At 48.0% G+C, this 15,926-nt stretch overlaps 1 protein-coding gene across 4 annotated transcripts in view; it reads left to right on the forward strand.

Moving 5' to 3' along the window:
- Positions 1-15,926, forward strand: part of SHC1 (SHC adaptor protein 1) — a 604,616-nt gene that overhangs the window by 352,375 nt on the left and 236,315 nt on the right. The window lies entirely within an intron of this gene.

Raw genomic sequence — 15,926 nt, forward strand, 5'->3', positions numbered from 1 at the left:
GGTATTTGAGTGCATGGTATCACCACTCTTACATTACGCATGTATAATTTTCAAGTTCAATCTGAATGATTACACAATGTTTGCCAGAATTTTAATTTCTTTTCTTCTGTGTTTGTCTGTCTCCTTTCTATTTCGCTTGCATTGGTTGTTTTTTATCATCATGTGCCAACCATTGTTGTGTTGTATTTTTGAATATAATGTTTCTACAATGGATGAAATATGTTGCTCAGGCATTGAATATGTATGATCCCACCCTCTACCTCGCATATATTTGATTTGTTTTGATTTACATTTTGCTTTGTGTGACTTGTCGATTGTCATGTGTACAATAACTGTTATGTTTTACTTGATTCTAAATTGGTTGTTTTTGCAAATTAGCTGTGCTTTGAAGACCTGAATAGGCCGGGAAACATGTCAACATAGGCAGCTTTAGGCTAAGACACATTCTTTGTGATTAAACACGTGGTCTGTTTCCTCCAGCACCTCCGGGCAACTCGTGTCGGTTCAGGAGCACGTGTCCCACACAGCTAGGCTTCTATCCCGCTGCTCACCATAACTCAGCTTCCTGATGTGGGTACTCTGCAAAGCTGCACTCCTTCTCTTCACGCATCAGCATTTGCTGATGCCCACACTACTGCTGCAGCTCCAACCGCTATGGTCCTTCTCCTGGCTGCTTCGGCTACTCCTGCCCACAGCTGTGTTCCATTTTCAGATTTAAATGTCCCGCTCAGGTGCCGTGCCTCATAAAACAACTGGACCACACATTCCCTTCAGTAGCTCCTTTGATCCTCATTGACTCCTGGTACGTCTTCCTCGCCCCAGATCCACAGGCATTATGGATCCTGAAGTCCACAATTGGTTTGAGGTTTTTTTTATGTCCCTTGATTTCTATTTGATTTTTGAACTGGATGTTATCAGAGTTAGGATATATTATATGAATGATAGGTGACTTGACCTTTGGGCTAAGACTTCTACCCAAAACAGAATCATTAATCATGTTAGTTAGAGAAGATCATACCTCATTCAGACACTCCAAAGTTATACAATCTATTATGTCTAGGTAATTTTCCACAGAGGGTTCTTTTGGTTTCCTCATGAGAGGGACTTGTGCTATAACAGCATACCATCAGATATTTGGGAATTGCAGGGCTCTCAGCCTCAGAAGATGAATACTGCATCTCTACCAAAGGAGTCAGCACTTTCCCCTGACAGCCATCTCCTCCCATGTGATCCCCCTCCCATCATGATACCACCCCCAGGGTTAGGATCAGGTAGCAACTGCCTTCTCCTGGCCACACAGGAGGAGACTTTAGGCTGGGGTTCAGTGATGACTCAGCAGAATTCATCACAGTCTCTCGTAGCCTTTCTACCAGGAACATTCTGTTAACTCCCATACACCTGTATGGATGAAGCCCAGACCACACTGCACTTTTTGAGGAGTCCAACTGTTCTAAAGGGTGAAGTGCCCATCATGGTTCCTGCAGCCAGCAGGCAAGGCTTACGTCTACCATCCCCGGCATGATTTATTCTCAGCTGGGATCGCCCAGTAACTCTGAATCTGTGACAACAACTAAGAAACGTTAATGACCTACCTTACCAAACCACTTGAACCAAACTTAATGGATGTCAGGGGTGGGTGGGAAAATAGTCCTGCCCGTCAAACAACAAGGAGGAGTACCTCTATGCAGCCAGGAAATACAAGGCCCCTTTGGGCCAGAAGGGGTTTCTTCCAGCTGCCTGCCCCGAACGGGCTCCCCCCCACTTGTATTTCAGCCTACCCTCCAGAGGAGTGGATGCAACCTGTGAGCCAGAGGGGCACCCCACTACGCCAGCTGCACCTCAATCGCGCCCCTCCCTCTACCCCTTGTGTGGGCTGATGCAGCTGCCTCCTCTTGCAGGAAAGTCTGCCATGTGACTGTCCCAGTTTCACTATGTTTTTGGAGTACCCCCCATCAGTATACTTTGTAATCTCCCTTGAATGCATTACATAAAATGTTTCAACACTCTTGGGCAGACACGTGTTGGGGCTGGTGCGGTGGGAAAGCGGGTTTGAGCAATCTGCCATGGAGCTGTGACCACAGACGTGCTGGATAGTGTTGATGTTGTAACTGGTACGAAGGCCAATAGAGAACCTCTTCAGTTGGTGCGTCTTCACTGGCTGCAAATGAATAATGCTTCCCCGGTGGAGAGTGTGAAACTGTAGGTCTCTTATAAGTCCTACAGCATGGAAAAGCCCCCATTGGATGTTTTACAGAGCCGCGAAGATGGTAAAGTATGTCTAATGATTTCAGAGATGATAGCTCAGGGCAACGCGTTTGTCTTGGAAGCAAGACAACGCATAGCAACACAGGTTTGAATCCTGGTCTTGCGCTTAGAAACTGGTTTCTGGTATTAGATGCGTTATAAAAGAACAATTATCCTTATACTTATAAAAGACTGGGGTGGGAGGACATTTATTTGGGGATATGCTGGGCATTTAATTATCTATATGGACGAAAGAAACAATGGGTCTATTGCTAGAGTGGGTGTAAGGCTCCTGTGTGCATTTTTGTGTGGTCTGTCTTGTTTACCTGTGCAGGAGCCGAACTGTTATATTTTCCTGCAAGGCAAAGACATGCCATTTGTGTTGCACCTTCTTCTCCCCCAGTCTCTTCTCACTCTGCCTCTTCATAAGCCTGGAAGTTGCTGCTGGGCCCAGCGCCAGCCCTAGGATTTGTGAGGGCCAAGTGCAGCAAAGTAAGCACGGGCCCCTTAATTTTCATTTGATGACATCACAGGATCTGACATTAAAAGGTCATGACCTATATGTATGTAGTTAGGAGCTAAAAGATGGTAAAAAAAACAAATATGTATAAATCCGATTGTTATTATAGTTTTTGGTAAAAGTTTCCTAAGTATAAAAGGGGACCACCTTTTGAGACCAACTATTTATAATGAAATATTCCAAATAAAACAAAATCCAAGCATGAGACGTGCACCTATTTGTCACTTTTATGTGTTCTTGTGGGTAAGCGTCTGCATTGGAAGCATGACCACCTAGTGTGAAATTCTAGTAGCTAAACACTTGAGCAAGCAAACCTTTTTTTTTAATGCTGGCCTCAAAAACTCAGAACCTGGGTTGCGTCAACCCGTTAAAAAAAGTGGGCGGACACTGTCCACCCACATGTATTGACTTGTGCCCTGAAAATCAGTGCAGGGCCTTAATCGGATAAAATATCCCCTTCAGTCTCCAGGATGACACACTCTCTTGTCAAATCTTTGGTAAATATTCATGGCTCCCTTGCAGGCTTCATAGACAATGTGATGAAAATGTTACATTCTACTTAAACGCTTTTTGGATTGGTAAATCTAAACATGTGGAAATGAGGCAAATAGCTAAAACGGTTTTGTGCAATATGTTTAATTGCACTGGAGGAAGGCACAGATTCTAGGTAGCGAACTGCTGCGTTGCATGTGTTTTCTAAATAAAAATGCCCCTTTGCAGTTCTTAACATGTTAAGAACGACTTGTCCACAACAATAGTCTCTTAAATAGGCCTTCACTAGTAAATCGCACCCACTTTTAAAGTGATCGGCAGTGCTTACGAGGGCTGCAGCACCTATTGGGCAGCTGGGTGGGGTGCATTTGTCTCGCCAGCGTCGCAGCAGGAGGATGACCCACGACAATGCCAGGCAAACGCGCCGTCAGGGCGGCGAATGGCGGGCACCGCCCTTAGTGGGGACACCCCCCCCCCACCCCAACCAAGGAGGGACTAACTATACGGCCCCCACCCACGGGGACGGGGTGCGGAAGCACGTCTCAGAGGGGGCAACAGAGGGGGAGCAGGGCCAGAGAGTGGGGGCTATATAAGACCCCTGGCTCCCTGTTTGCGTCCTCTTGGTCCTGCCCCCCCCCCCGCTCTGAGAAAATCACAAGGGGTCCTTTCGGGGAGGTGGAGGGAGAGCCGGCTGAGGTGGGAGGTCCAATATGATGAGTGAGGTGGTGGATGCCTACAACTATGGGGGGGGGGGGCGCAGCTGTTGGCTGTCCCTGCTAAAGATAAGCTTCCCCTTCCTCATGCATGCTGCAGTATGTGCCCCGTGTGCTCAGAGTGGACTGCAGCAAGCATAGGGACTCTGAGCACACGGCCCACGATGCTGCCTGCAAGAAGAGGGAATTAACGTCACCCTCGGCGCGGGAGCTTAACAGACGTGGGGGCAAGTGCAGCTGTACACGCTTATCGCTGGCCCTGGCTGTGGGCAGAACACATTTGCAGTTACTTTGATTGCGAGCTTGGCCCCTTTCATTGGCACATTATAACGGTACCTGCAGAGGAGTTGTACCTTGGGTTCTAACTGTAACTCGAAAGATGCACAAGGGCTAGACTGACCTAGTCTCCTCAGCGTTTCTCAGCATGTGCTGGGGACGTCTTGGCATGCATGTCAGGGTGCAGCAAATGTGCGATCTCATTAAGATTTTTAAAATTATTTTAGTAGGGCAGGCTTCAGGGACGTCATTTCACCAAAATGCCAGGGGTAGCGGAAGTGACATCATACGACCCTTGACCTCTGACATCACACGACCCTTGACCTCTGACATCACAGGAAGTGATGTAATTTGACTCCACACTGAAGTGATATCACAGGAAGGGATGGAACACCACCTTTCACCCGTTTGCTCTGGTGCCCCCTAGGCTTGGAATCCACCTGCCAGGCCGTCCCTCGCGGCCTCCCCGGTCCTCCACTGCTCCTTTCCTCATTCCCAGGCCCACCTCCCTAGCCCTCCCCCAGGCTCTGATTGGCCCCCAGTCCCGGTGCGTTTCTGAGGCCTAAACCTCTGCACCAACGCTCCCTGCGCCATTTACCAGCCAGGCCACAGGTAAGCGGTTGCTCCGGTGCCCCCTAGGCTTGGAATCCACCTGCCAGGCCGTCCCTCGCAGCCTCCCCGGTCCTCCACTGCTCCTTTCCTCATTCCCAGGCCTGCCTCCCTAGCCCTCCCCAGGCTCTGATTGGCCCCCAGTCCCGGTGTGTTTGAGGCCTAAACCTCTGCACCAATGCTCCCTGCGCCATTTACCAGCCAGGCCACAGGTAAGCGTTTGCTCCGGTGGCCCCTTGGCTTGGAATCCACCTGCCAGGCCATCCCTCGCGGCCTCCCCGGTCCTCCACTGCTCCTTTCCTCATTCCCAGGCTCGCCTCCCTAGCCTTCCTGCAGGCTCTGATTGGCCCCCATTCCCGGTGTGTTTCTGAGGCCTAAACCTCTGTACCAACGCTCCCTGCTTCCGTGCAGTGCAGGTGAGTGAACAAGTGCCTTATTTCTAAAAATTGCCTAGTGTATTCTCTGAGCCCCCAGCCCCGGTCTCCTCCACGTTGCTGCTGTGTCCTTTTTGCTCTCCTCCTCCCCATACCACCCACCACCCTGATTGGACGCTTCGTGCCTTTACCCCTCCGCCCCAGGGCAGCCCTCTGCCCGTGCGGCTCCCCGCACTGCTGCCACCCAGGTAAGGCTGCCCACAGCTCCCAGGCCCGGCACCCCCACAACCAAAAAAATAAAAACAGTGGCCAGGCCCGCTTCCCTCCCCAGCTCGCCACAACCCTCCCAGTTCCCCTTCCTGGACTCCAGCCCTCCCGCCTCCCATCCCGCACCTGAGCCCTGATTGGAGCTTAGCTCCGTATGACATCTTGATTTGGTCCAGAAGCACGGTGAGAGTCGCGCCCTCATTCAACAGTCTCACCCCACCCCAGAGGCAGGTAACTGTGGCCACTTCCAGAGAGCCCCTGGGCCCATAGCTTTTACTTCCTCTGCCCATTCCAGCGCTGTTGCTGACCACTTCCCCTCTCCCCCGCCCCCGGCTTCCTTCACTGGGAAACCTTCACTGGTCTGCAAGTGCAGCCCTCTGCCCGGTAGCCCCAAGGCCGGCCCCAACAGAGGCGGCTCCAGGAAGTGCTGGCAGGAGTCCACAGGGGAAGCCAGGTGGCAGCCGTCAACCATCAACTACAAGGACTAGTAAGGTAGGAGTGGCCTGGGTTAGGAGTAGATCAACCACTCTACCCTATAATCCTAGCCACTTAACAAACCAATATAAAACAGTTCCAAAATGTATCCGTTTCTGTTCCAAAATTGTATTGTAAGATATTCAGATTGCATAGATAGGCCTCTCCCCCAATAAACAGGTCTCCCAAGTTTAGGAGCGTTTCCGTTCCGAAATCGAATTGTATGATACTCCGATTGTATTTATAGGCCTCTCTCCCACTATACAGTTCTCCCAAATTCAGCAGGGTCTCTGTTCCAAAATTGTATGGTATAATATTCAGATTGCACTGATAGGTTTCTCCCCCACTATACAGGTCCCCCGAATTGATCAGGGGTTCTGTCCCCAAACTGCATAGTATGATATTCTGTGTGCAACACTTAGATGGAACTTGAATGTTAGCAGGTGCCACACTTAGAATTGAGAACATTAGCCTGCGCCACATCTGGACAGAATTGGGAATGTAAGCATGTGCCACACTTAGACGTAATTCCTAACTTGGGCCTGCGTCACATCTAGGCAGAATTGTGAATGTTAGCATATGCCACACCTGGATGGAACTTGAATGTTAGCATGTGCCACACCTGGATGGAACTTGAATGTTAGCATGTGCCACACTTAGAATTGAGAACATTGGCCTGTGCCGTATCTAGACGGGATTGTGGATGCTGGCGTGTGCCACACTTGGACGGATTTCCTGACTTCGCCCTGCGTTGCATCTAGATAATATTGTGAAGGTTAGCGAATGCCACACCTGTATGGAACTATGAAGATTATCAAGCACAACACTTAGAATGAAATGAGAATGTTAACATGTCCGACACTTAGATAGAACTGTGAACATTGGCATGTGCGTTATCTGGATAAGATTGTGAAGATAGGCGAGTGCTACACTCAGACTGAATTGAGTAGGTCATTGGGTGCTACACTTTTACAGAACTGTGAATGCCTGCATGTGAAATGTCACATAACCCACTAACCAATATAAACTCAAACTCTCTGCACACTTAAAAACTCTCACAACCATCTCTCGCACAACAAGCTGCACGCACTTCACCACACTGCAACAACACATGTCGCACCAACAGCACACGCGGACTGTCAACGATCCAATACTCGCACCAAAGCTCAGCACCCGGTGTCTACTGAGTTGAAGCTGCCAACAGTACACCACTCTCACTATCCTACTCCCTCTTCACCTTACTAACCCATCCCACCTTCTCATTTACAGATCCTCCAGAGCGCCTGGGGACCAATTCCGTTGGTGACGGTGCGCTATATAAGTACCGTTAACATAACATAACATAATGTGGTATACATTTCAAACAAGAATGGATCGCCATATGCATCCTTAAGATCAATGTGTATAGGTCCATGTTACCAAATTACTGAGAATGCAACCAGACATCCATGGCCAACTGATAATGATGTGTTATTACATAATAATTGCGCTTAAAGCGCTTTATATAGAATACATACAATATCACCCAACCTGTGTTGATACTCATTTATCGACCTCAGAAGGATGAAAGATTGATTTGAGTTGTTTAAGAACAGACTAAATCAGTCACTCACCCCTGAAGTGTGCCTGAAATAAACCTTTAATGAGTCTAGCAACTACTGTATAGAATTCCAGAAAGACAAATTATTTGGTATTCCTATTCTTTCTTATTTATGGTCACTGCTGAAAGTATTAGACTTGTGGAACCCCTGTTATTTTTTGGTATTTTTTTGTTTTTTTTTTAGTCCTGAATAATAAAGCCAGCCACTCCAGAAGCAAAGAGCCACATGGTGCTGGCCACAGCCCAGGAGCTCACAAAAAAATAATATATATATACTTTATTTTTGTTTTTGTTTTCTTTTTTTTAGGGGTAGCAAGGGACATCACAAGGGTGGCAAGGGAGCAGTTGCGACCCCTGGAGATCCCTAAACGACATCCCTGTATTCCATCCCATAAAACACCACCACCAGTTAAAGACTCCCTTTCTCCCACACCTGACTTGGCAATGCTTTGTATGGGACTCATTGCTTGGGTGTGGAGGGCTGTTGCTCTGTGTTCAGTCTTGAGTGGCAAATCTAAAGGGGGGGGAGATTATAGGATGGTGCTGAAGGATATGTGTGGGGGCGTGTCTACTCTTTGTACATCCTATACCCCTATCAGTAACTCTTCCCCCTTTTTACCACATTCACAGCACCCTGTTTTGCTCTCCCTGTAACCAGGAGCTTTTCCGTGAGAGTGTGCGTGTCCCACCCTTTTGCTTTTGTGTATACAACATCTGCGATTAGATTAATAAGGCTGGGCGCGGTCAATAGCTCTCATTCTGCCATCAGTATCTGACTTGTATCTGCCGGCCCCTCTAATGCAGCATCAAACAGCCAGGCCTGTTGCTAGGGGCTGTGGGCAATGTGTGCTGGAGACTGGCCTGTCTGACACTAAACTGCCTTGACATTTTCCCGCTGGCCGCGGCTAATGAGAGTTAATGGATCAGACTGGTAATAAAATGGGTTATTCTGCAGCCAGGGGGGGTGTTATTGAGCAGGCAGCTCCACAAAAGCACAGCAGGGATTTGATTAGAGTAAGAAAGGGATGAAGTGCCTGCTCCGTGAGTAGAGTGACTGCAGGATGGGCCCTGCGACAAGACCTTTCTGTTCAAGGGGATGACTCTGCACTTTGTAGGAAGGTAGAAGAAAAAAAGTGCTTTCAACCTTTAGAAATATACGCTGACTTAAACCAGAGGCCTTGGTACCTCTCCTGGAAGGCACATTAAAAGAGATACCTAACCTATATACGGCTCCAAAAATTGCAGAATCCTATAAATGATTATGGAATCAGCAGTTAACATGCTAGCACAGAAAAAACGTGCTGTAGATTGAAAAAATAGACTCAAAAAGCTGGTACTCTAGCGAAATCCAAAATTGTAAAATAGCAAAACGCAAAGTTTTTGCAGTATGGAGAGCCTCAAACTCTGAAATCAATAAGGACGCTTATGCAAAGACAGCCAAAGAACATAAAGCAGCTATTTTGAAAGCGAAGAAAGAGGAATACAACCTAAGGATAATACAAGTGAAATCAGACTCCAAAGAAGTGTTTACTCAGTAAACGAGTCTCAGTGCCCTCAGACGTCTATGACAGTCCAGACAAAAATTGGTGTACGTCCATTCAGGACGCCCTTAATAATAGTCCAGAAAATCCAGGTGTATATTTGCATAAAAAAGAATTTACAGTCGACCACCCTGAGTCAAATTCCCCCCCACAAAGTACAAAATGAACAACGGCCACTCCTCGAATTTGCGCCAATCACGGAGAGTGACTTAACCAGTGTGCTGAATCGCCTCAAGCCCACTTCTTGTAAAGGAGATATCTGCCCCTCTAAAGTGGTTTAATTATGTGCCAATCAACTCTCCTTGGCTCACAAGACTGGTGAATACCTTCTTTAAGAATGCCCTGTGCCATCATGCCTTTCAAACATGGATTTCACCACTATAAAAAAAAAGATGACGCTGGATCCCGACCAACAATAGACTTGCCCTTCCTGCTAAAAATCTTGGATCGGGTGGCATATATGCAGGTGCAGGAACATGTTGAAAAATGACAGATCCTAGGGCAGAGACAGTCGGGCTTTCTTAGGGCCCATTGCACCGAACTTGCGCTAATTGATCTCAAGGCTAACATGCTGGATATTGTAGACAAGGGATTAACCACCCTCCTTATTTTGATCTCTCTCTCATTGGCATTCGATCTGGTGGATCATGCCCTGCTGGTTAACAGACCGGTGCATTCTGCCAGCTTCTCACCAGCAGCAGCCAAATGGATAGAATCCCTGTTGACTGAACAGACGGCAAGGGTCTTCTCTGGCAATGGGAAGGCAGTTGATTTTCAGGTACTCTGTAGGGTGCCGCGTGGATTCTGTCTTCCCCTGTCCTGTTCAATCTATTCACACTTCCGCTGTTTCAACATCTGGACCCTAATGGGGTTTTGTATACCAACTATGAATATGATTCTTAGTATCTCATCCCCTGGTCAGGGGAATACAGCAGGGACACTGAGTTCATCAATAGGGTCTACTCCTTGATTCAAATCTGGATGCAGGAGAAACATTTTGCGCTAAATGAGGCAAAGACGGAAGTAATGATAGGGATAGCCTCTCGCCTGCGGAAACTATCCCCAGTTTACAAGGAGATGGTCATTGCAGGATGTACCATATCTCCACTTCTGAAAGTAAAGACATTAGGGATGGTGATTGATCAGGAGCTGAACATGAAGGCCCATGTGAGCTTTCTGGTATCTTCCTCCTACTATCTAACCACTCGTGCAGCTGAGACCATTTCTGTCATAAGATAACTGTGCCACAATTGGTAGGACCATTATGGGGCCACTTTGCTGCAGGGCATAGGGAAAGGAGAAATTATGCGTCTCCAGGTGATCCAAAATAACGCTGTCAGAACAGTAAAAGGGCTGAAGAAGCCCAAACATGTTTCTGATGCTAGGAGAGATCTCTACTGGCTATCTATAGCATGTAGAGTGACCTTCTGCCTCTTGTGTGTTGCACACAAATGTCTATATGGATTAAGTCCAGCCTATCTCTCCAATCCGCTTTCTTGGTTGCTAACCAGGAGGACACTAAGATCGAACAATACCGGGCTACTCAGCATGCCATGGTCCATATTGGTAGGGGTCAACCACAGGGTCATTTAGTTATGCGGTCCCTAAGAGCTGGAATGTGATACCTATCAATTTGAGGTTGTGCCAATCTTTCTTTACTTTTAAGAAGAATCTGAAAACCAAGCTGTTTGGATGAATCCTAGTCTAACTACAGCACCACTGCCAAGCTTGGCTTGTGGGCTGTCCACCCTTTCCTAGGCATAGTCCCTGTTTTTATATGTTATGATTATATGTTGTACGTCCTGTTAGCGCTATAATGCCTGCGGGCCAGTGACATGCGCTTTATAGACATGAATAAATACATTTGGGGGCTTGGACTGGGAAGCAATGTGGTATAATGAGAGGGTGTGCTGCTTCTGCACCATTGCTGACCAAGGACTTTTTCTCTATGACAAGCACTGTTAGAGGAACTCTTCTCTAAGAACCACAACAACCCAATTGCGAGCACTTTACTCTGCCCCTCTATTGATCCCGTAGCGCTGAGAACCCACACTTGCGCTCCATATGTACCCTTCTTTCTCCCCGAACCAGCCACCAAAAACACATCTTGTGCACCCAACCGATACCCCTCCGCTTTGTTCCCCCCTGAAAGAAATGAACCAGGACCAGTTGTCAAGGTAGAAATTAAATTCGCTGCAGCAAGGTTTATTGAGCCAGGAGTTATTTTACAGGTAATCCGTTTCTCCACGACAACTCGGGATTCTGCACTGGGTGTGGCTTCCTTCCTTCCTTCCTCCCTCCCCTGCCCTCCCCGCCGGGTCACCCGGTTCCCTACCTGGGCCATCACTCTCTTATTTTTCTTTACTTTGTTTTCTTTCCATTTGATTTCTTTGCCATTTTGGTTCCCCCTTCGTTCCCATCCATGACTTCCCGAGACTTGATTTGCAAACTCCAATATAAGTTCCCCCAGGTTGTTGTCCCCATAATACCCTTCTTGAATGCCCGCCCGAGCATTCCCCTCGAACCTGTGCGGTAACCCCCTCAGCCCCCTTTGCTCCCCTCTCTCTATTGCTCTGGCCCAATTTGTTCCCTACGTTCTGCGTCCCCCCCCCTGTCTACCCTCCTTTGCCATAGGCATCCCTCAGACTCCCCCCTTTTCTGTCCCTTGTTGCTCTCCCCAGCATCCCTAACTCCCCTGTCCCCAAGCTCAGCCAGCAGGTGCCCCCCCCCTTTCAGCCGCTGAATACCAACTCACTGGTAAATTCCCCCAGGTTACTCATTCCCTTGGGACCCCATTGCGTACAGTTTGCCCCATCACGGTTGGTAGTCACACCCACTCCTGTTGAATAGCTTCTTTCCCTCCCTTGTTTCTGCTCCCATTCCCCTCATGTCTTATCCTACTGACCCTTCCCAATCCTTTCTTCATGTCCTTAGTTGTATCTTGTTCCCGTAGTCTTTCCCATTAACGAGCTTTGGTTCGTCCAACCCCCGACATTGCAGCATAAAGCACATTCTCTTAATCTTCCACCCCCCCCCCCTTGCGTGTTGGAGTTGGAAGGACTTCCGAGCCCTCTCCCCTCCCCTTTTTTTTTTTTACTGGACCCTCCACAGTCTTGTACCCCTGGCTGCCGGTCTTCTGAACTGTTGGCTGCGCAGTACCCTTGTGGTCCCTGCCAGTGCTTTCAATTGGAATCAACCTGCGATTCCAGCATTACTCTCGGCTGGTTACCGCCTGCAGCAAGTTCCCCTCCACCAGTCACCTGGACGTGGCTCTACTTAATCAAACTAGGAACTCTTATAAGGCAACCGCATTTATTCATAGTGGCACAACATACATTCATATTGTCATTGGTACAACTGGAAGGACCCCAGTCTGTGGATGGTGGCAGGAAGAACTGTGGGGAGGACCCCGTTCCTCGACCTTTACCCTGATGTGAAGGCATTTCACTTTTTGTCATCTTTGCGACCTGGCTCCTTAACAGGGGGGGGCCCCCCGCGTCCGTGGATGGTGGCGTGATGAACTGTGGGATGGATACCAGCCTCCGCCCATCCCCCCACAACCCTCAGTGAAGCGTCTCTGGCGCGGTTATTCACTCACTAATCATCCTTGCGCTCACATGTCTGGGCCCCTTTGCTTACAACCCACTCCCTCGAAAGCATCCCCTACTTCCATGATCATTACCCAGCGTCATCCCCTACTTCCATGATCAGACCCCGCGTCTGACAGGTGTATACTATCCCCTGCAAAGTTCCCAGCATTTTCAACGCAATCAAAGGGTGTTTGATCTGACCCATGCCCATACTTTTCAAAATTGTTCCCATTTTTACATTCACCTTCCTCCTGTCTCCTCTATCCCTTTGTGGGGATTATGCGCCATGCCATGATTGCCTGGGTATTATTTTGGACCATGGTAGCTCCGCACCCCGAAAACAATTGCCCGTTTGTGTCAGTGTTCCGTGTGTTATTCTCAGCAGCTCCCTTCTCTCCAGTGTTACCAGGTCGTTTCCCCACAAATGTACGACAAGCACATCTGGGTGCGTGTGACGCTGCCTGCATGTGTTGAAGACCCCCCACAATCATTCCCATAGCAACCCCCCTTGTGCGATCCAAAGTATCTGTGTCCACGCAAAACCCAGATTACCGTCCTGTCTTTCCTTCCTGGATCCCTCCACTGCTTTTGCAACGAACGAATAGCCGACAACCCATACCAAAGTGTAATCTTTGAAGAAATGAACATGTGTTACTCCTGACAAGGGCTGTAGGTAGGGCTATCATTATTGGTCTGCCTCCACCTTCACCTAGACCAAGTTCCAAGCCACTCCGGTGCTCAAGCCGCCATACCCCCCCAACTCCCCACCTCCTCTGTGTCCTTATCGCAGACTGGTTTCTTAAAACCTTTATTTAATGTTGCACACCGATAGGACTCATACACTTTATGTAGTAATTATGGAAAAATTGACATTACTATAAGTTGCAGCCCATATTATTCTGGATCATCGGCTTCAGTTTTGTCAGACAAATATTGTTTATATCTAGCCCATATATAGCTGGGTCTAGAGGTGGGTTGTACTGAGTCTATGTATAGTTCCTCAGTGTCATTTTTCCATATCATCTCTGTCCCATTCTCCCTTCGTTGGCAGGGTATTGCTTTTCCACTTCATCAGAATCACCCTTTCATCAGTAGGCTTAAGTTCAGTAGCTTCTGCCAAGTTGGATTCATCTTTCCTGTAGCTCCCAATAAACATAGCGATGGTGACCATTCGATGGGCTGATCAGCCATCTCGTCTAACGCTGTACAGATCTCTGCCCAATACTCTGAGTTCTATGCATGACCACAGCATATGAAAAATGTCTGCTTCTTCGGATTGACATCTAGGGCATGTACTTGTCACTATGGGGTATATGCGACTCAGTTTGGCAGGGGTATAGTGTGTTCTGTGAACAATTTTATAATTAATTAATTTATATCTGGCATTACATGATAGATGTTTGGTTAAAGAACATATCTGTTGCCAGTGGCTGTCTTCTATTTGATGCCCCAGGTCTTGTTCCCCCTTGTTTTTGGCGTTATGTATTTCTGGAGGGCGGGGGCTGAGTAATAGTCTTGTACATTGTGGATGCCGAGATTTGCCCTTTCGCCGCAGTGAACATATATCCTAGACCCAAGTTTATCACTGGCTCTGCTGGAAAGGTGGGCCGTATGGATGATTTAACACGCATATAGTGCATCTTGTTTGGGCAAGTTGCCTACTATGTCTTTGAGGATTTCCCAGGACACAAAACTTTTGTCTGTGAACAATTGGCCCCATTGGACGATACCCCTGTCTCCCCAGTGTGTAGCTGCCTCCTTGTCTAGAGTAGGTGGTTTATTGGGATCACCCCAGATCGGCATGCTTGGGTGGTATAGCCTATCTGTGCCATAGATATCAGTGATTCTGGCCCAAGCTGTGGCTGTGACCTGTGTGGGGTCGATGGAGTTATGACGCTTGGGGCGTGACATCGTCATATTGTGGAGTAACTTGGCAGGTTCTCATAGATGGGGTTAAGTCAGCATGTCCTCATAGATGGGGTTAAGTCAGCATGTCCTTGGTATTGAGGAAGTCTGTAGCCCATTGCGCGGCGAAGTGTGCTTGTGCGGCTAAGTAATAAAGTTCAAAATCGGACGCCGCTAAGCCTCCCTGTGGCTATGGGTCAGTTAGCACCCTCCAACTCAATCTAGAGTGTCCCCCCATGTAAAAGTGTTGCACGCACTTTTTATTTTTGCAAAATGTGCTCGACCTGGCCATACCACGACTGTGCTGAACAGATAGAAGAGTTTTGGAAGAATTATCATTTTGATGAGGGCGATTCTCCCCATCATTGAAATAGGTAGGGCAGTCCATCATGCCATTTTTGCACACAGGGTGTCGACCAGGGTGTTGTAGTTCAGAGCACGGGATAATTTAGCAGTCCTGGCCACCTGTGCCCCCAGATATTGAATGTGTACCGGGCTCCAGATGAGTCCAGATGAGTCCGTGAAGGTCGGTTGGAGCAACCGTTGCTTCCGTGAGTGGAAAGATTTTGGTTATTTTAGCATTGAGTCTTAGGCTGGAGAACTCGCCAAAGGTCTTAACCTCTGACAGGACCTTCCCGAGTGCGCGGTCCGGGTTTTTAAGATATAACAGAATGTCATTGGCGTATAATGGGATGATTTCCAGTTTGCCTTCTAGCCTCAGTCCATACGTGCTGTAGCGGGCCCTAAGTATGTCTGCCAGGGGTTCTATCACCAATGCGAATAGGAGGAGTGATAATGGGCTACCTTGATGGGTGCCGCCTAATAACTCCAGTATGTCAGAAAGAGAACCATTGATACTTATTCTGGCATAGAGGCGTGTGTATAATATTTTGACCCAGTTAATAAAGTAAGGCCGGAAGCCGTAGTTCTGTAATACCCTGAATAAGAAGGGCCAGTATACCGTGTCAAAGGCCTTTTGCATGTCCAGAGAGACCGCCACCCCATGTGTATCTGCTTCTATTGCCCTCAAAATCTTGTGGAAGCGTCTAATATTTGTTGCGGTGGACCTACCCATTATAAAACCCGCTTGGTCTTCATGGACCATATAGGGCATTAGTGGGGTTAGCCGGGTGGCCAGTATTTTCGCAGAGATTTTGGCGTCCGTGTTTATTAATAAGTCTGTAGGAACCGCATTCCTCAGGCAGTTTCCCGGGTTTAAGCAGCAAGGCGATAACCTCCTCTCTGGTGGTTTCAGGCAGTTCGCCTTTCTCTAAGGCCTCTGTCCATACGGCATATAGCTTTCACAAGTGCTGGGATATAT

This window comes from Ambystoma mexicanum, chromosome 1p (genome assembly GCF_040938575.1).
Source record: "Ambystoma mexicanum isolate Mex_15411 chromosome 1p, UKY_AmexF1_1, whole genome shotgun sequence".
Lineage (NCBI taxonomy): Eukaryota > Metazoa > Chordata > Amphibia > Caudata > Ambystomatidae > Ambystoma > Ambystoma mexicanum.